The 20,662-nt window shown below is 50.5% G+C and overlaps 1 protein-coding gene across 23 annotated transcripts in view; it reads right to left on the bottom strand.

The window, feature by feature from the left end:
- Positions 1-12,495, bottom strand: part of GATAD2A (GATA zinc finger domain containing 2A) — a 123,141-nt gene extending 110,646 nt beyond the window's left edge. For 3 of the 23 annotated variants that reach the window (XM_055372264.2, XM_019015802.4, XM_055372267.2), the window contains exon 1: positions 12,099-12,389. The gene's annotated coding sequence lies outside the window, so the exon portion shown is untranslated. Of the gene's footprint in view, positions 1-12,098 lie in introns of all 23 variants that reach the window. The other 20 variants (XM_063701151.1, XM_063701147.1, XM_019015795.4 and 17 more) reach the window with 12 other exon arrangements.
- Positions 12,496-20,662: the final 8,167 nt, after the last annotated feature.

Raw genomic sequence — 20,662 nt, 5'->3', positions numbered from 1 at the left:
CGAGACTCCATCTCAAATAAATAAATAAATAAGGCGGTTAGCAGTGGGTCACGCCTGTAATCCCTGCACTTTGGGAGGCCGCAGCGGCCAGATCACCTGAGGTCGGGAGTTCGAGACCAGCCTGACCAACATGGAGAAACCCCATCTCTACTAAAAATACAAAATTAGCCGAGCCTGGTGGCGCATGCCTGTAATCCCAGCTACTCAGGAAGCTGAGGCAGGAAAATCGCTAGAACCCGGAAGGCGAAGGTTGTGGTGAGCCGAGATCGCGCCACTGCACTCCAGCATGGGCAACAAGAGCAAAACTCTGTCTCAACTAATTAACTAACTAACTAAATAAATAAAATTAGCCTGGCATGATAGCATGCGCCTGTAGTCCTAGTTATCTGGGTGCTGAGGCAAGGGGATGGCTTGGGCCTAAGAGTTCAAAGCTGCAGTAATGCCAGTGTACTCCAGCCTGGGCAACGGAGTGAGACTCTGTCTCAAAAAAAACAAAAAACTGTTCTGATGTATTAAGAATTTTAGACCAGCTTAAATGATAACAATTCTCAAAGGAAAAAGGTCAGAAGCAGCCCTGAAGTCTGTTCTCTTGAAGTTCCTTTGGAGGTTAAAGTCTACATATACAGTATACCATTACAGAGTCTAGATGGCTGATTTCACTGGCCATCATTGCTTCCTGATTGAAAATGTTTATTGAAAGCTCAATTTAAGGCCCGGTACGGAGGCTCATGCCTGTAATCCCAACACTTTGGTAGGCTAAGGCAGGCAGATCGCCTGAGGTCAGGAGTTCGAGACCAGCCTGACCATCATGGAGAAACCCCATCTCTACTAAAAATATATAATTAGCCTCATTACACATTACTCATTCTCCTGCTGAGGCAGGAGAATCACTTGAACCCAGGAGGCGGAGGTTGCGGTAAGCTGAGATCACGCCATTGCACTCCAGCCTGGGCAACAAGAGCGAAACTCCGTCTCCAAAAAAAAAAAAAGCTCAATTTAAATACTATTTTGAATTTAATCTTGGATCCTACTATAGTACATTTTAACTTTCTACCTTTGGAAGCAATTTTGGACTTTTCTTGCCAATGTGATCAGCTCAAACTCTGACTTTTAGAAGAGCATAACCTCCTCAGGTCAAGGGAACTCACTTGGCTGTTTTCAACTCCAGGTCTCTGCCTGTGCCCATGCTATGCCTCTTCTCAGAACACCTAGCCACTTAAGAAACCTAACGGCTGGGAGCAGTGGCTCACGCCTGTAATCCCACACTTTGGGATGCTGAGTCGGGCAGATTACGAGGTCAGGAGTTTGAGACCAGCCTGGCCAACATGGTGAAACCTCATCTCTACTGAAAATACAAAAATTAGCCCTGCATGGTGGCAGGCGCCTGTAATCCCAGGTACTCAGGAGGCTGACGCAGAAGAATGGCTTGAACCCAGGAGGTGGAGGTTGCAATGAGCTGAGACCGCGCCATTGCACTCCAGCCTGGGCAACATAGCAAGACTGTCTCAAAGAAAAGAAAGAAAGAAAGAAAAGAAAAAGAAACCTAACAAACAGGTCGCGCACAGTGGCTCATGCCTGAAATCCCAGCACTTTAAGAGGCCGAGGCAGGCAGATCACCTGAGCTCAAGGTTTGAGCCTTTTTCCCAATTACCCCATCATGTTTCCTGAGGCACTTCAAGTCCATATGGAGAGTACAGTAAGGTGAGGCTGTACGGGTTAAAGCTACAATGAACTAAGGGATCTCACTGGGAAAAATCAACCAAACTAGGAACTTCCAGATCACTGGCCTTCAGACATGCTCAGCCTATTGGCCCAGTGTCAACTGGTTTGTTCTTGGGCAGTATTAACATCCACAGATTGTTGTCCAAACTCAGGTGCCAACCTCAAGAGAAACGGTCAGCCTAAATATGATTTTTTTTTTTCAGACGGAGTTTCACTTTTGTTGCCCAGGCTGGAGTGCAGTGGCACGATCTCAGCTCACTGCAACCTCCGCCTTCCAGGTTCAAGCTATTCTCCTACCTCAACCTCCCTAGTAACTGGGATTAGAGGCGCCCACCACCCAGCTAATTCGTATTTTCAGTACAGACAGGGTTTCACTATGTTGGCCAGGCTGGTCTCAAACTCCTGACCTCAGGCAATCCACCCGCCTCAGCCTCCCAAAGTGCTGGGTTTACAGGTGCTGGCCACCGTGCCCGGCTCCTAAATATGATTCTTTAACAACTACCTTTACTAGGCATCTACAACAGTCTGGCCGCTTGCTGTATGCTTACAAACAAACCAGCCCACAAACGAGGATTTGAGTTTAATTTTGAGGAAACTGAGCCTCAGAAAGAGTAGGCCACTTGAAGTTAGGCTATTTTTCTAAGGTGACATGCCAGCAAGTGGTAGAATCAGGATCAAGCCCAAAGTTTTTTGGCTCTAAAGTTTCAACGGCACAGGGACTCCCACCGTACTTTTATAAAGCAAAAAGCTGTAAGTAACTGCAAATGATTCTTCGAGAACACACTCTTCCTGAAGGACCTATCTACTGTCGGATTCTTTAAGTTCCATACACACCTCCAGGCAGCTCTTGGTGCAGACAAGCTCCCGAGGCGAACACTGTGATAATATAACAAGAAACCATCTTTTTGGCCGCCCTGCCAGATAGGCCTCTGAGTTTGTGGGTGTATTAGTTGAGACCCCAAAACTGGCAAGTACAGGTCCACTGGTGGCTTCCAGCTCTGACAAAGCGGCTTACCAAGGAAAAGGGGGAACTTGAACATGTTTTCTATTTTTTTTTTTTTTTGAGACGGAATCTCGCTCTGTTGCCCAGGCTGGAGTGCAGTGGCATGATCTCAGCTCATTGCAAACTCCGCCTCTTGGGTTCAAGTGATTCTCCTGCCTCAGCCTCCAGAGTACCTGGGATTACAGGCGTGCACCACCACACCTAGCTAGTTTTTACATTTTTAGTAGAGACGGGGTTTTGCCATGTTGGCCAGGCAGGTCTCAAACTCCTGGGCTCGAATGATCCGCCTGCCTCAGCCTCCCAAAGTGCTGGGATTACAGGCGTGAGCCATCGCGCCCGGCCTTGAACGTATTTTCTGTGCTCAACTTGGAGCCCAAGAACTCAGCCTGTAAGGAGGGAGAACAGGAAGTCAGGAGGGAGCAAGCATCCACTTCCCAAGGGCAGCAGAGCCCAGAGGTGGGAGCCTGGTCACATGCACAGTTGCATTACTTGTCCACGCCCACTTCCGGCCTGGGCCTGCCTCTCCACCTCCAGAGTCAGAACTTGGGTGGAAGGGGAAAAAAAGACAACCAGAAACTCTCCTTCTAACACCCTCCCTCTTGCCCTCGAGGCTGTGCCCAAAATGAATATCCCGCCTTGCTCTCCAGCCCCACCTCTCGCAGATACACTTACTTAAGAAAAGCACTTGTCGAATCTAAGACTTCCAGCCTTGCCCAACATAAAAAAGTCTAAACAGCACCTTCCCAGTCCCAGTGTAAGAGGAAAGCCTGGGCCGGGAGTGGTGGCTCACACCTGTAATCCCAGCACTTTGGGAGACCGAGGCGGGTGAATTTTCTGAGCTCAGGAGTTCAAGACCATCCTGGGCAACACAGTGAAACCCCGTCTCTACTAAAATACAAAAAATTAGCCAGGCATGGCAGCATGCTGCCTGTAATCCCAGCTACTCAGGAGGCTGAGACAGGAGAATCGCTTGAACCTGGGAGGCGGAGGTTGCAGTGGGCCAAGATCACACTACTGCACTCCAACCTGGGCGACACAGCGAGACTCCATCGCAAAAAAAAAAAAAAAAAAAAGAGGAAAGCCCGGGCAGAGGGAAATCCATGCACCAAGAGTCTACCAATACATAACAAAGCAGTCATCTATTGGAAATCTCATTATTCCTAAACCACCACCAACACCCAGGCAGCCCCAGCTTGTCTGAATGTTTTTAAGATTTCAACAAGGGAAGGGCTTTTAGAGCGGTTTATCACTTAGTGTAATATGCATTGCCATGAAGAGATGCCACAGGATTCCAAAAACACGTCACCACTGACTTCAAGAAAGGCAAACTTGGCCAGGCATGGTGGCTCACACCTGTAATTCCAGCACTTTGGGAGGCCTAGGCGGGAGGATTGCTTGAGCTCAGGAGTTCGAGACCACCCTGGGCAACATGGTGAAACCCCCATCTCTACTAAAACACAAAAAATTAGCCAGCCGTGGTGGCAGGTGCCTGTAATCCCAGCTACTCGGGAGGCTGAGGTAGGAGAATCACTTGAATCCAGGAGGTGGAGGTTGCAGTGAGCTGAGATTGCGCCACTGCACTCCAGCCTGGGCGACAGAGCAAGACTGTCTCCAAAAAAAAAAAAAAAGAAACAAAGGCAAACCTGAAAATGCTCCCTGCCGCGACCATTCTAGTTTCTCTCGTTTCTCCAAGATTACAGCCACAGTGGTCATGAATCAACTATCGCCAACAATCAAGTAGGAAAATGCCATAATTTCTGTCTCCTTTTAGAGACAGGAAACAGGAGCCCAGTGAGGAAATTAAAGAGGTAGTGAGGTTTCACTTCTACACCTCCAAGAAACCCCACCTGAAGCTCCCAATGAGGGTAGCTGCAGCACTTAGGGATATTCTCAAGAAACCTCACAATGTTCTTTCATTCATTTGCTTGTTTGTCTGCAACTAAGATGTAAGCTTCTGGAAGGCCAACTGTGTCAGTCCTGCTCACTGCCAGACCCCCATCACCAAGCATGAAAATGTTTTATCTTAGGCATGAAATTGTTTGTTCCTGAATTATTTGTTCGCATAGCAAGTTACATGGGCCAGAAGATTTAACACTTTCTAATTTTTAATGTAATGTAAATTGCACTAGAAAACACACATACACCATATCTTATGGCCACACAAGTAAAGCTCTTAAGTGTTCACTTGTCCCTTATAATTTTTCTTTTTTTTTACACGGAATCTCACTCTGTCACTCAGGCTGGAGTGCAGTGGCCCGACCTCAGCTCACTGCAAACTCTGCCTCTCAGGTTCAAGCCATTCTTGTGCCTCAGCCTCCCAAGTAGCTGGGATTACAGGCATGTGCCACCACGCCCAGCTAATTTTTGGATTTTTAGTAGACAGGGCTTTGCCATTTTGGCCAGGCTGGTCTCAAACTCCTGATCTCAAGTGATCCCCTGTCTCAGGCTCCCAAAGTGCTAGGGTTACAGGCATAAGCCACTGCACCTGGCCCCTTATAAGCCAATTTAAAAGAATAAACTGGCCAGGCACGGTGGCTCACGCCTGTAATCCTAACACTTTGGCAGGCCGAGGCAGGCAGTTCATAAGGTCAGGAGTTCAAGACCAGCCTGGCCAACATGGTGAAACCCTGTCTCTACTAAAAATACAAAAATCAGCTGAGTGCAGTGGTGCACACTTGTAATCCTGGCTACTGGGGAGGCTGAGGCAGGAGAATGGCTTGAACCCAGGAGGCAGAGGTTGCAGTGAGCCAAGATCGTGCCACTACACTCCAGGCTGGGTGACAGAGCAAGACTCTGTTTCAAAAAAAAAAAAACTTGACCGGACGCAGTGGCTCACGCCTCTAATCCCAGCACTTTGGGAGGCTGAGGCAGGTGGATCACAAGGTCAGGGGTTCGAGACCAGCTTGGCCAAGATGGTGAAACCCCGTCTCTACTAAAAATACAAAAATTAGCCAGGCATGGTGGTGGGTGCCTGTAATCCCAGCTACTCGGGTGGCTAAGACAGAGAATTGCTTGAACCCAGGAGATGGAGGTTGCAGTAAGCCAAGATCGCACCACTGCACTCCAGCCTAGGTGACAGAGCGAGACTCCGTCTGGAAAAAAAAAAAAAACACACACACAATAAACTTGGGCCGGGCACACACCTATAATCCCAACACTTTGGGAGGCCAAAGTGAGAGAATCACTTGAACTCAGGAGTTCAAGACCAGCCTGGGAAACATAGCGAGACCCTGTCTCTACAAAAATACAAAATTAGCCGGGCATGGTGGCGCATGCCTGTAGTCCCAGCTACTCAAGAGGCTGAGGTGGGAGGATCACTTGAGCCCGGAAGTCGAGGCTGCAGTGAACTGTGATTGCACCACTGCACTCCAGCCTGGGTGACAGAGCACAAGACTCTGTCTCAAAAAAAAAAAAAAAAAAAAAAGGAAAAACTCTTATTCAAAAGACACACCAGTATAAACAAAGGCAGTCAAGTTTCTGAGAGGATGAAGTCAAACTTAAAACTAGAAATCAAAAATAACACCATCCATTCATTTGGATGGAACCACTTGACACAGTAGTTACTTCCCAGTTCCAAAAGAGGTCAGCTTATTTCTTATCATCAAGATCCCACAGGGATTTAATGCCCCCAGTGCTGTCTCCAACAGGAAGGAAACCCTGACTTCCCTAGCTATTTCAGTTCCATAAATCAACAGTTTTTATCGTCCAGAGTTAGAAGCTGGGCAGTGTTTGGACCCACATGCCTTTTAGACCTGCCCACCAACAGATAACCACATTACATTACATCTAATAAATGTACCTAGATCAATATCATTTCTAACTATCCAAGGTTTTTTATTGCTGTAAGGATCCTTCAAGTAAAAAAAAACAAGTTTAAAAAACTTCCTGTTAGATAGAGACTTGGTGGTGGCGCCACCATCCACCAAAGTGAAGTCTGTGGTACACAAGAGACATAGCATAATTTTAAAGGGGAGAGTGATCCCTTTAAAGTTGTTTACCTTAGTTCTTATATTTTAAATATAATAAATTTTGCTCCTTTCCCATGTAATGGAATAACTGTCCTTAAAATAACTGAAAGAAATTTAAGATTGGTGCATATTTCTTTGCTTCAATACCAAAGTAAGTGTGTGTCTATATATGTGTGTATGAAAGAGAGAAAGAAAGAAGGAGGGAAGGAGGAAGAGAGAGGGTATATTTCCAGGAAAGAAAACAAACAAAAAAACCCACAACCCTTTCTTCAAACATAGGAGCAGCCCACCAGGGGCCTAGTTCAGATTTTCACCCATTATTTCCTCCTGGGTTTTAGCCGTCAGGGGCAGAATGCCATCTGTTCCCATACTAGTAAGTGAAGAAGGCTGGGCCTAATTCACCAGCCATGATTCCATGGCTTTTACTAATTGTTAAGAAAAAAATCCTCTCAAGAAAAAAATTTTGTAAAATGTCCTGTCCACTCCCCTCTATTCCACTGCCCCCCGACCCCTGCCCCAGCCTCTAAGCTGAGTTAGCATCTCCACAGCCCTCTGGGCCTTGGGAGCTTGAGGTGCATTCTGATCTCCTCGTGGGCACTAAGCCACACACTGGCCCTCTCAAAGTACTATTATTGTGTGGCGTCAAATGCCTTTGTACATCACTTTCCCAGTCTTTTGTCCCCAAATCTGATCTATTACAATGAAAGAACGGCTCTTCTTTCAAGGTTCTGAAGTGTAAGAACACATCACTCACCAGGTAACTGCTGGACTCACTCACTCAAGCAGTCTCATAATACGCATGTGATCCCTTAGGTGTACATAGTTCATCTATTTTCTTCTTCCCACAATTCTTCAAGTCCATTATAATTTTCTATCTTGCCTGTGGTCTAATTAGAGTAATACATCTCCCTACTTGCCCTTAATTCACAAATTACCCCATTTTACAGGGGGAGACGCCAAGGCCAAGAGAAACACAAATGCCCTGCCATACAGTAAACCCATCTCACATCTGGTATCAGAACACAGAAAACTCCTGCTAAGAGACGCAGTAGGGGAGTGGGTTTTCCAAGAGACATACCAAGTTTCTTTCTCTTTGGGCATTTTTAGCCTTGGCAGAATATCAAGCGCTTCCTGGTCTGTGAGTCCAGGCCAGGAACACAACAAGCAGCCTTTACTGCACACCAACTGTGTGCCAGGAGCTGTGCTGTCCGCCTCCAGTTCATTATCTCGGATTCATTCATTCATCCATCTAGGAAGCACCTCCCATCATCAGTAAGCAACTTGACACACATTCACAGCAATGTGTTCCCTCGAATATTTAATAACATGCCAATTTTGTGCCATCACTTGTCCAAGGCCACATAACTAAGAAGGGCAGCACCAGAATCTGAACTGGCTCCTTCTGACTTCAAAGTTGTCCATTCCCTTTTTAACATCCCATCTGCTGGTCCTATAGGTTTTATTTAAAATAATAGGTTGGTCACAGTGGCTCACGCCTGTAATCCCAACACCTTGGGAGGCTGAGGCGGGCAGATCACTTGAGCTCAGGAGTTCGAGACTAGCCTGGGCAACATGGTGAGACCCCGTCTCTACCAAAAATACAAAAATATAGCCGGGCGTGGTGGCATTCGCCTGTGGTCCCAGCTACTTCAGAGGCTGATGTGGGAGGATCACGTGAGCCAGTAGGGCAGAGGTTGCAGTGAGCCGAGATCGCACCACTGCACTCCCGCCTGAGTGACAAAGTGAGACCCTGTCTCAAAAAAATAAAATAAAATAGTAAATACGTGCAGGCACTTCTCTACCCTCACCTCAGGCACTTCTCTACCCTCATCTCAGTCCCAAACTCCCCACCAACTTTCCCTTCCCCTGAGGGCAGTGCCTACAGCTGACCAGGAAGAGGCAGGAGGAGAGCAACCAAGTCTGCAGCAGCCTCCTGCCTGGACTTGACTTAGCCCAGCAGCAGAGGGCCCAGGAAAGTCTCCAAGCACTTCTCCCCAGAAGAAAATAGCTCGAGTTGAAACTTGTGTCCACATGGTCCACCGACAGATTTAGAACTCAAATTATAGCCTCGGCAGGAGTCTTCACAAAGGACTCAAATTAAGCAAGACCCAGATGGAAATGAACAGGAGAGAGACTGCCCTCAGTCAAACTGTAAAGTGAACTGCAGTTCCAGTCGAGTCAGAGGGAAGAACTTGTTGAAATGCTAAACCAAACACTAGCGCAGCCTATACTTCAGAACTCTACTTCAGTCAAACTCTCCCCACGTTTTTAGCTTGAGACTTGTGCGTGGACACGAAGTGGTTACAAGTTACTCAGGTTTCAAACTGAGTTCATTCCTGTCCTTTGGACCATCTCTCAATGCCAGCATTCATCTACTTGGGCTCCACAGAGCTCTGCGTTTGGCAAAGCAGATAAAATTAGCTACTGGAGTGAACTTGGAATCCAGGGTGGGCCATTAAAAAAAGTACATATGAGATTTGTAAACGCCACGTAAAAAGTTCCTTTTGGGCCAGGCCAAAGTCACCTAAAACTTACAGAAATGTCGTCAAATCCTGTCCCTTGCCTCCCTTCCCGTTTCTGGATCTAAGGTGACCCATTTCCTGCTTCTTGCTCTGTCTTTCAAACCAAACCGGCCTACGAACTAGGGATCCTATTTGATCAAGGATTGAATCAGGGGGTCTTGGGAGAGAAAATGCAACAGGAAGAGATGAAGGAGAGTTTTCTTTTCCATTTTATTTTGATTTTTTTTCAGCACGGGGAGGGAAGGTTAAGTTATACTATGCAGGGGGAGGACTGAGGGATGGGACAGGAAGTGGGTCACTCCCACAGCTTGACAGTGTGATAATGGGGATACAATGTTTCTCCCTTGTCCCTTTTGTTGTCGCAAAGGCCTGACAACACTGTGATGGCCTCACGGTTGGAAAATGGAGTAACTAAGGTGGTCATCTAGTAGCAGCTCCTGCTCCCCCAAATCTAGCAGGTCTTAGAGGGACATGAGGAAATCATGCTTTTTGACTTTCCCCTCCAGCCACAAAATCTTCCAGGCTCCTGGAAACCGAAACAAAAGTCCAGAGAATACCCCTAGAGTGGCAACAAAGACCGAAGGAGGGGTACATTTCTGCTCTCTTCCTCCACAGTTGGGGGGAAGTGGGTGCCACAGACAGAAAGAGGAGAAGCTTGGCCGGGCGCGGTGGTTCACGCCTGTAATCCCAGCACTTTGTGAGGCCGAGGCCGGCGGATCACCTGAGGTTGGGAGTTCGAGACCACCCTGACCCACATGGAGAAACCCCGTCTCTACTAAAAATACAAAATTAGCCAGGTGTGGTGGCACATGCTTGTAATCCCAGCTGCTCAGGAGGCTGAGGCAGGAGAATTGCTTGAACCCAGGAGGCGGAGGTTGCGGTGAGCCGGAGATCACACCATTGCACTCCAGCCTGGGCAACAAGAGCGAAACTCCATCTCCAAAAAAAAAAAAAAGAGGAGAAGCTTGATGTGAGTGCTCCAAGGATAAATAAAGAGTTTCTCCCTTAGAAAATCAAGAGGAAAGCCTCTAGAAAGAGGGAATGCCCTCAGGCAAGTGGGAGGCAACCCCACGGAATTCAGAGGGACCCCTCAGAGAAGTGAAGAGATCCACAGTGTCTCCCATCGGGAGAAGGGATATCTTGGAAAAGGGGAGACACACTTCAGAGATGTGAGGAGCCTACAGGAGTGGGATATCTCAAGTTAAGGGGAAAACCTCTGGAGAAACTGGGGACCCCTCAGAAAACTGCAGGATCCATAGAGCATTTGGGGGCCCAGAAGAAATAGAAAAGAAGGATACTGGTAAAGTAGGGGTATACTTCAGATAACTAACGATCCAGTCAGATGGGCATTTCAAAGAAGTGGGGGACCCCCTCAGGAAAGTGAAGGCACTCATCAAAAAGGGGGGGCCAGGCACGGTGGCTCACACTTGTAATCCCAACACTGTGGGAGGCCGAGGCGGGTGGATCACCTGAGCTCAGAAGTTCGAGACCAGCCTGGCCAACATGATGAAACCCCCTCTCTACAAAAATACAAAAATTAGCCAGGCGTGGTGGTGGGTGCCTGTAGTCCCAGCTACTCAGGAAGCTGAGGCAGAAGGGTCGCTTGAACCCAGGAGGCAGAGGTTACAGTGAGCCCAGATCGCACCACTGCACTCCAGCCTGGGAGACAGAGTGAGACTCTGTCTCAAAAAAAAAAGAAATGGGGACAAGTCAGAAAAGTAGGACCACAGCTGAGAGAGATGGGGGTGGGGAGGTCCCCACAGAGAGGCAAGGCTTCCTCCGAGAAGCAGCAATGTCTTCTGAAAAGAGGGGTCCCCCGGGGAAGAAGGGGTTCCCCAAGGGTCCACAAAAGGTGGGGGATCCCTCAGAGAAAGTACACCCTAATAGAATCAGGGGTCTCTCCTTAGAGGAGTGAGGATAGGGTCTTAGAGAGGCCAGGGCCCCTCAAAGAAAGCGGGGGACCCTCAGACAGGCAGAGGGTCTCTCAGAGAGATGGGGATTCCCCTCAAAGAGGCAGGGGTCCCTCAGAGAAAGGGACTCCCCTCAGAGGCAGGGGTCCTCAGGTAGGAAGGGGTCTCTAGGGAGGCAGGGGTCCCTCAAAAGGATGGGTTCCTGAGAAAAGTAGAGGGACCCTCAGTGAAGAAGGGAGTCCCCTCAGATAAGCGGGAATTCTCAAAGAGTTGGGGATCCCCAAAGAAGGGAGTTAGTTCCTGTCAAAGGCAGGATTCTTCAGAGAGGTGGGGGTTCCCTCCGGCAGGGGTCCTCAGAGAGGCGGGGGAGCCCCTGATAAGGGGGGAGTCCCCTCAGAGAAGCAGGGTCGCCTAGAGAGACAGGGCTCCCCTCGGAGAGACGGGGGTTCCCTAGAGACGAGGTCCCCTAGAGAGACGGGGTCCCCTAGAGAGGTGGGGATCCTCTAGAAAGGCACGGATCCTCTAGAGAGGCAGCGTTCCCCTAGAGAAGCGGGGTCCCCTGCCTGGAGAGATAGGAGTCCCCTAGAGAGGCAAGGGTCCCCTAGATGGGAAGAAAGTCCCCTAGAGAGGTGGGGGTCGCTAGAAAGATGGGATCCCCTGCCTGGAGAGACGGGGTCCCCAAGAGAGACGGGGTCCCCTAGAGAGGCAAGAGTCTCCTGGAGAAGCGGGAGGCCCCTAGAGAGGCGGGTGTCCCCAAGAGAGGCGAGGGTCCCTAAGAGAGACGGGGTCTCCTAGAGAGGCGGGGGTCCCCTGGAGAGGCGGGGGGGGCCCAGAGCAGGGGGCTCCCCTGAGGGGGAGGTGCTGTGGAGAAGGGAGTAAACTCGGCCAAGGTAGTGCGGGAGAAGCGGAAGCCCCAGAGAGCCTGGGGCACCGGAAACCGGGGACCCGCCAGCGGCGCCTGCCCCTTACTCACCGAAGTTGCTCGGCGCCCTCGCCGACGGCCTCGGGCGGCGCAGTCCGGTCAGGTCTTGTGGCGTCCCGCGGAGGCGACTCCCTCAGGTGGCGCCCGCGGCGGCCGCTGTGGCGGCGGCGGCAGCGGCGACAGGACAGACGACCGACCGACCGACCGACTGCGCGGGCGGCGCGGGGCGCGCTCGGGCGGCGGGGGTGCGCGTGCGCGCGCCGGGGCGCTGACCCTGGGCGGGAGGAGCCGCCGCGCAGCGCTCGGAGCCGCAGCTCAGTCTCGCGGCTCAGTCTCACACTGAAATTGCCCGCTTCACAGCCCGGCTTCCCCGGTTGCTAGGCAGATTTCGCCTCGCACACTTCCGGGTTGAGGCGCGTCTCTCCGAGTGAAGGCGCCACAAGCCAATGAGGTCCAGCCAGGACTCCCAGGACCCGCACCCCATGGAAGGTGTGGCCAGCTTCATGACAGACAGCGCATGACGACCAATGAGTGCGCGGGCCGGCTGGTTCTCGGGATCGCGCCGCCGGCCGGGGCGGGTCCGAGGAGGCGGGACGGAATGACTGACAGGCATCCTGCCAATGGTAGATGGGAGCGGGCCGCAGAGCCACTCAAGGCCATGCGGGGGCGGGACTTAAACTTCGGGGCGGGAACCCCGCGAGGGGCGGGGCCTAGGGGGACGCGTCAATTCGTGGCCGGTTCCCTGGGAACCCGGAGGGCGGTTCGCCTGGGCCACCCGGCGGCCGGCAACTGGCTGGGCAGGGGGTTCCCCGCAGTGCTCTGCAGGGGCGCCCCACCCATAATGCACCGGAGGCGGCCTCGGCCGGGCGGGCGTGGGGCAGCTACGACGGGCTGCGAGCGGCGCCTCTGAGAAGCCCGGGCGCTTCGTGGCCTGGCAGTGTTTCTAAGGGGCTCCGGTGGCCCCGCGCTCTTTCTGCCTCGTCTTGTGGCTTCGACCCTCTCTATCCAGGAGAATCTTGGAGATTCTGGCGCGGGCCCCGGTTCTGAGAAGACTCTGCTTCGGGATTCTTTTCCCTGGCCCCCGTTCTGAGGAGGATCTTCGGGAATCTTGCCCCGACCCCTCTTCTGAGAGAGTTTGGGGGTTTCTTGCCCTGCCCGGTTTTCTGAGGACAATTGCCGGGATCACGATTATGTTGTAGATTCGGGACCCCAGCTCTGTTTCCTAAGAAAACATGGGAGTTCGGGATCCCTAAGGAGCATTTGGAGAATCCAGGGTCCACCGCCTTTTCCGAGGAATATTTGGGGCACATACACTCCTTTTCTAAGCACTCTTGGGGGCCGCTCTCCCTGTCCCTCCTTTATCTGAGGAAAGTGAGGGCTGCGCGCCCCCCTCCACCTTCGTTTCTGAAGATATCTGGTGGATTTTCTGCCTCCCCTGTTTTCTCACTACACGAGGAATTTGGGACTTCAAGCACCTTGCCTCTCTCCAGAGAAGGATGGCAGGAGATGGGCCCCCCCTCACCCCTTTACTAAGGAAATGCGACCAGGCGCGGTGGCTCACGCCTGGAATCCCAGCACTTTGGAAGGTTGAGGCTGGAAGGTCGATTGAGCCCAGGAGTTTCAGACCAGCCTGGGCAACATGGCAAAATCCTGTCTCTAGAAAAATTAAAATCAAAATTAAAAAATCAGCAGGGGTGGTGGCGCACACCTGTAGTCCCAGCTACTCCGGAGGCTGAGGTGGGAGGATCGCTTGAACCGAGAGGTCGAGGCTGCAGTGAGCCAAGATCGTGCCACTGCACTCCAGCCTGGGCGACAGAGCGAGACCCTGTCTCAAAAAAAAGAAAAAAGAAAGTTATCGGGCGTGGTGGCTCACGCTTGTATCCCAGCACTTTGGGAAGCCGAGGTGGGCGGATCACCTGAGGTCAGGAGTTCGAGACCAGTCTGGCCAAGATGGTGAAACCCTGTCTCTACTAAAAATACAAAAATTAGCCGGGCGTGGTAGTGGGCGCCTATAGTCCCAGCTACTCGGGAGGCTGAGGCAGGAGAATCGCTTGAACCTGGGAGGCAGGTTGCAGTGCGCCGAGATCCACCACTGCACTCCAGCCTGGATGACAGTGAGACTCCGTCTCAAAAAGAAAGAAAAAGAAAAGAAATGCGAGGGAGTTGTGCTCCATGTGCTTTTCTAAGCAGCATCTGAGTGTGGGAGGAAGGGGTCCCCTTTTCCTGAAACTTCGACTTTCTGACGCCTCCGCCCTAGGACAATGCGGGGAGTTAGACCTTTTTAGAAAAGCAACCCAGGCCAGGAGCGGTGGTTCACGCCTGTAATCCCAGCATTTTGGGAGGCCGAGGCGGGCGGATCACGAGGCCAAAAGATCGAGACCATCCTGGCTAACACAGTGAAACCCCGTCTCTACTAAAAATACAAAAAATTAGCCGGGTGTGGTGGCGGGCGCCTGTAGTCCAAGCTACTCAGGAGGCTGAGGCAGGAGAATGGCGTGAACTCGGGAGGCGGAGCTTGCAGTGAGCGGAGATGGCGCCACTGCACTCCAGCCTGGGCGACAGAGGGAGACTCCCTCTCAAAAAAAAAGAAAACGAAAGAAAAGCAGCCCATTTTGCCCCCTTTCCCTTTTTTTTTTTTTTTTTTTGACACAGTCTCACGCTGTTGTGCAGTGGCACTATCTTGCCATCTCCGCCTCCCATGCCATCCCATGCCACAAGACCTAGGGGTTTTTTTGTTTGTTTTGTTTTGTTTTGTCTTGTGAGATGGAGTCTTGCTCTGTCGCCCAGGCTGGAGTGCAGGGGGGTGATCTTGGCTCACTGCAACCTCCGCCTCCCAGATTCAAGCGATTCTCCTGCTTCAGCCTCCTGAGTAGCTCGGATTACAGGTGCGTGCCACCACGCCTGGGTAATTTTTGTATTTTTAGTAGAGATGGGGTTCCACCATGTTGGCCAGGCTGGTCTCAGACTCCTGACCTCCTGATCTGCCCCCCTCAGCTTCCCAACGTGCTAGGATTACAGGTGTGAGCCGCCGCGCCTGGCAACCTAAGTTTTTACATTTAAAAAAAAAAAAAAATTAAAACAGAAGGTCTCCTTCTGTTGCCTGGGCTGGTCTCAAACTCCTGGCATCAAGCAACTCTCCCGCCTCGGCCTCCCAGTGTGGCCGAATTACCTTCCAATGCGCTAGAATTACAGGTGTGAGTCACCGTGCCCAGCCCCAACTGTGTTTGCACCGCTGCTAAAGCATGAAGCATGTACTGTGGCCTACCAGGGATCAGGGCCTTCACTTGTGTCTTCCCCCTTCACTTGATTCTGAACTTCTTGCCTCATTTCCCCTCCAAAGAACCCAGCTTTGTCCTTAGTAGACAATCCCATTGAATGAAAGGAGTGAAGAAGGCAGTAATGAATGAGAAAGACCTGCAACACTGATGATTCAATATGGCAAACTTCTTTTTTTTTTTATTTGAGATGGAGTCTTTCTCTGTTGCCCAGGCTGGAGTGCAGTGGCACGATCTCGTCTCACTGCAACCTCCGCCTCCCAGGTTCAAGCAATTCTCCTGCCTCAGCCTCCTGAGTAGCTGGGATTACAGGCACACACCACAATGCCCGGCTAATTTTTTTGTATTTTTAGTAGAGATGGGGTTTCACCATATTGGCCAGGCTGGTCTTGAACTTCTGACCTCAAGTGATCCGCCCACCTCGACCTCCCAAAGTGCTCGGATTGCAGGCGTGAGCCAGCGTGCCCAGCCGGCAAACTTTTTCGAAGAGACAGCGTCTTGCTATGTTGCCCAGGCTGGACTCAAACTCCTGAGCTCAAGCAATCCTCCTGCCTCAACCTCCCAAGTAGCTGGTACTGTGGTCGAAGGCTGCTGTGACTGGCATGTCAAACTTTTATTGCCCTTACTTTGTACACAGAAGCGTCCAAGGTGCAAAGATGCCTGAATTATATGCTGGAACTTGTGAGTAAAAATAAATGCAGTAAAGGGAAATAGGCTTGTTATACCAGGCAGAATATTATACTGAAGAGGTACCAAGAAACTGTTGTAGGAATGTAGAGGAGGAAGTGATTAAATGAGATAATGGATGTGAAAGTGCTTTGTAAACCATGAAACAGTATACCCAGTAGAAAAGATGATTATTATTGTTACAAGTGCGCTGATGTTCCTGGAAGAAAAATAAAGAATAAATTCAGTCACAATGATGGGAGGTTGGCAGGGAGCCCTGTGGGGCCTGACTCCCTGAGCGAGCTCAACCTGTCCCCAAGTGGCAAGGCTGATAGAGTCCTTGGCTAGGGAAAGAAGCCATTGTAAACATGAAGACAAGCTGTTCCCAGAGCACCTTCTGTGCACCAGTGTCATAGTACTTACCACATCCTGCAAGTGTCTGAGGCAGTCCAGGTGGACAATAAACACTTGGACTTTGGTGGTTGGCAGAGCTGGGGTCGAACCCACACCTGCCAGTCCCTAGAGAGGCCAGTTACTGTCTTTACCATATAAGAAATCAGGGCTCATACCTGCAATTGTACCACTCTGGGAGGCCAGGGTGGGAGAATTGAGCCCAGGAATTTGAGACTCACCTGGGCAACATACCGGGACCCCCTCTCTACAAAAAAATAAAATAAAATTAGTGGCCAGGCACGGTGGCTCATACCGGTAATCCTGACACTTTGGGAGGCCGAGGTGGGTAGATCACCTGAGGTCAGGAGTTTGAGACCAGCCTGACCAACAAGGTGAAACCCCGTCTCTACTAAAAATACAAAAATTAGACGGGGATGGTGACAGGTACCTATAATCCCAGCTACTCAGGAGGCTGAGGCAGGAGAATTGCTTGAACCCGGGAGGTGGAGGTTGCAGTGAGCCAATATCGTATCACTGCACTTCAGCTCTGGGCGACAGAGCAAGACTATGTCTCAGGAAAAAAAAGAAAGGCTGGGCATGGTGGCTCATGCCTGTAATTCCAACACTTTGGGAAGCCGAGGCGGGCGGATCACCTGAGGTTGGGAATTCAAGACCAGGTTGACTAACATGGAGAAACCCCGTCTCTGCTAAAAATACAAAATTAGCCAAACGTGGTGGCATGTGCCTGTAATCCCACCTACTCGGGAAGCTGGGAATCCCAGCTACCCTGGAGGTTTTAGTGAGCCGAGATCGCGCCATTGCACTCCAGCGTGGGCAACAAGAGTGAAACTCCATCTCAGGAAAAAAAAAAGATCCAGCCATAAAATGCAAGTGGGATGGCCGGATGCGGTGGCTCACGCCTGTAATCCCAGCACTTTGGGAGCCCGAGGCGGGCGGATCATGAGGTTAGGAGATTGAGACCGTCCTGGTTAACACAGTCTCAACTAAACCCATCTCTACTAAAAATACAAAAAATTAGCCAGGCGTCCTGGCACGTGCCTATAGTCTCAGCTACTCGGGAGGCTGAGGCAGGAGAATCGCTTGAACCTGGGAGGCAGAGTTTGCAGTGAGCCAAGATCGCGCCCCTGCACTCCAGCCTGGGCAACAGAGAGAGACTCCGTCTCAAAAACAAACAAACAAACAAACAAACAAAACAAGTGGGATGTGGATGAGTTACAGTTGCCCTCTGTGCTGCTCAGTTTCTCATGTATGAAGCGAAGAGGCTGGACAATGAGCTGCTCTTTGATCCTGGTTCAATTCAACAACTATAAAGAAGTCATGTGCAGAGCACTGAGGGATTACTTAAATGAATAAGGCTAAATTCCTGCTCTCAGAAAGAATCCCAGAGACTGGAATGAAACTGAAATTTTCTGTGTTCTACTGTGTACCAGGCACTGTGGACACTTTGAGCTCACAATTCTCAGTGCAATCCTTAGAGACTGATGTTCTGATTTGTTTTTTTTTTTTTTTTTGAAACAGAATCTCATTCTGTTGCCCAGGCTGGAGTGCAGTGTCATGTCTCAGCTCACTGCATTCTCTGTCTCCCAGGTTCAGGCGATTCTCGTGCCTCAGCCTCTCAAGCAGCTGGGACTACAGGCACATGCCACCACGCCTGGCTAATTATTATTATTATTATTTTTTTGAGACGGAGTTTCGCTCTTGTTGCCCAGGCTGGAGTACGATGTCGCAATCTCAGCTCACTGCAACCTCTGCCTCCCGGGTTCAAGCGATTCTTCTGCCTCAGCCTCCCGAGTAGCTGTGATTACAGACACCCGCCACCACACCCAGATAATTTTTTGTACTTTTAGTAGAGATGAGGTTTCATCATGTTGGCCAGGCTGGTCTTGAACTCCTGACCTCATGATCTGCCTGCCTCAGCCTCCCAAAGTGCTGGGATTACAGGTGTGAGCCACCACGCCCGACCTTTTTGTTTTTTTGAGTCGCAGTCTCTCACTATCACCCAGGCTGGAGTGCAATCACGTGATCTCGGCTCACTGCAGCCTCTGCTTCCCAGGTTAAAACGATTCTCATGCCTCAGCCTCCTTAGTAGCTGGGATTACAGGCATGAACCTAATTTTTGTATTTTTAGTAGAGACGGGGTTTCACAATGTTGGCCTAGCTAGTCTTGAACTCATGACCTCGTGATCCGCCTGCCTTGGCCTTCCAAAGTGCTGGGATTACAGGCGTGAGCCACTGCACTCATATTAACATATTAAGTTTTAGGTTCTTAATATGGTTCTGTTTTGCACAAGGACTCAACAGGGCATAGACCTCTCCTCCCTTCATGTCACCATTCCTGCACATGGGCCCAATTTTAGATTCAGACAATACAAGTTTAGGATTCAGCTGTAAGTGGCCGGTTGCAGGGGCTCATGCCTGTAATCCCAGCACTTTGAGGGGCCGAGGCAGATGGATCACCTGAGGTCAGGAGCTCAAGACCAGCCTGGCCAACATGATGAAACCCCGTCTCCACTAAAAATACAAAAATTAGCCAGGCATCTGCCGAGCGCAGTGGCTCATGCCTATAATCCTAGCACTTTGGGAGGCCGAGGCGGGCGGATCACAAGGTCAGGAGATCGAGACCATCCTGGCTAACACAGTGAAACCCCGTCTGTACTAAAACTACAAAAAATTAGCCGGGCGTGGTGGTGGGCGCCTGTAGTCCCAGCTACTCAGGAGGCTGAGGCAGGAGAATGGGGTGAACCCAGGAGGCGGAGCTTGCAGTGAGCCGAGATGGCGCCACTGCACTCCAGCTTGGGCGACAGACCGAGACTCCGTCTCAAAACAAACAAACAAAAAATTAGCTGGGCGCGGTGGCAGGCACCTGTAATCCCAGCTACTCAAGAGATTGAGGCAGGAGAATCACTAGAACCCGGGAGAAGGAGGTTGCAGTGAGCCGAGATCGCGCCATTGCACTCCAGCCTGGGCGACAAGAGCAAAACTCCTTCTCAAAAACAAACCAAACAGACCAAACAACCTACAAGAACAACAACAACAAAAAAAAAAAAAAAAAAGAAAGAAAGAAAGAAGAAAGAGATACCACGTGACAGAATCGCCAAGGATGTGCCTTCTTTTCCTTGGTGGTAGCCGTGATTGCATCTCTGCACCAAGGCGTTTCCCTTCCTGGCTCTGGGAAATCATGTGGGCAAACTGGCTAAGTGACATTCACATCCAAATAGGGAAATGGGAATGGAGCCAGGCCACTCCACAAGCGACAAGGGAGGCGGGGCCTCAGTGGTAGCTAGAAAAGTGAGGGGTTCCCTGGTGCTAGCCTGTGAGACCTCCTGTTGATGCTGTACCCTTGGACAAAGGAAGCAGTGCCCACTGGCAATGAGGAATGATGGCTAATTAATACCAGTGGGAAGGGTAATAAGCAGAAGAGCTAAAGCACTCTGGTGTCAATGACAGTGGCGGTTCAGGTGCACAAAGCAAGGTGCCCTCCATCATTGCCCCCTAAGATTATTGGACTGCATAATTCATTTGGGGCTGGGTGCAGCTACTCACACCTGTAATCCTAGCACTTTAAAATTGCTTGAGCCTGGGAGTTCGAGACCAGCCTGGGCAACATAGTGAGACCTTGTCTCCACAAAAAATAAAAAATTTAGCTGGGCGTGGTGGTGCATGTCTGTAGTCTCAGCTATTCAGGAGGCTGAGGCAGGGAGATCACGTGAGTCCAGGAATTTGAGGCTGCAGTGAGCTATGATAGTGCCACTACACTCCAGCCTGGCCAGAGTGAGACCCTGTCCCCCCATACCCCAAAAAAGAAAACATAATTATTTATTTGGATTTGCCAAGCACTTTCAGGTTCACGTATGTTAACTGTTAATCCATTACAACCTGCATCCTTTGGGAAGCCCATCAGAATTGGTCTTGGTTCTTCCAGGGAAAATGTGTTGAAAAAGTCAGTGTCTAGGCAGGATGCGGTGGCTTACACCTGTAACCCCAGCACTTTGAGAGGCTGAGGCCGGCAGATCATTAGGTCAAGAGATTGAGACCATCCTGGCCAACATAGTGAAAACTGTCTCTACTAAAAATACAAAAATTGGCCGGGCACGGTGGCTCACGCTTGTAATCCCAGCACTTTGGGAGGCTGAGGTGGGCCTATCACCTGAGGTCGGGAGTTCAAGATCAGCCTGACCAACATGGAGAAACCCTGTCTCTATTAAAAAAATATATATAAAATTAGCCGGGCATGGTGGCACATGCCTATAATCCCAGCTA

This window comes from Gorilla gorilla, chromosome 20 (genome assembly GCF_029281585.2).
Source record: "Gorilla gorilla gorilla isolate KB3781 chromosome 20, NHGRI_mGorGor1-v2.1_pri, whole genome shotgun sequence".
In the NCBI taxonomy this organism is placed as follows: Eukaryota; Metazoa; Chordata; class Mammalia; order Primates; family Hominidae; genus Gorilla; species Gorilla gorilla.
This window is presented reverse-complemented; position numbering and strand designations above follow the sequence as displayed.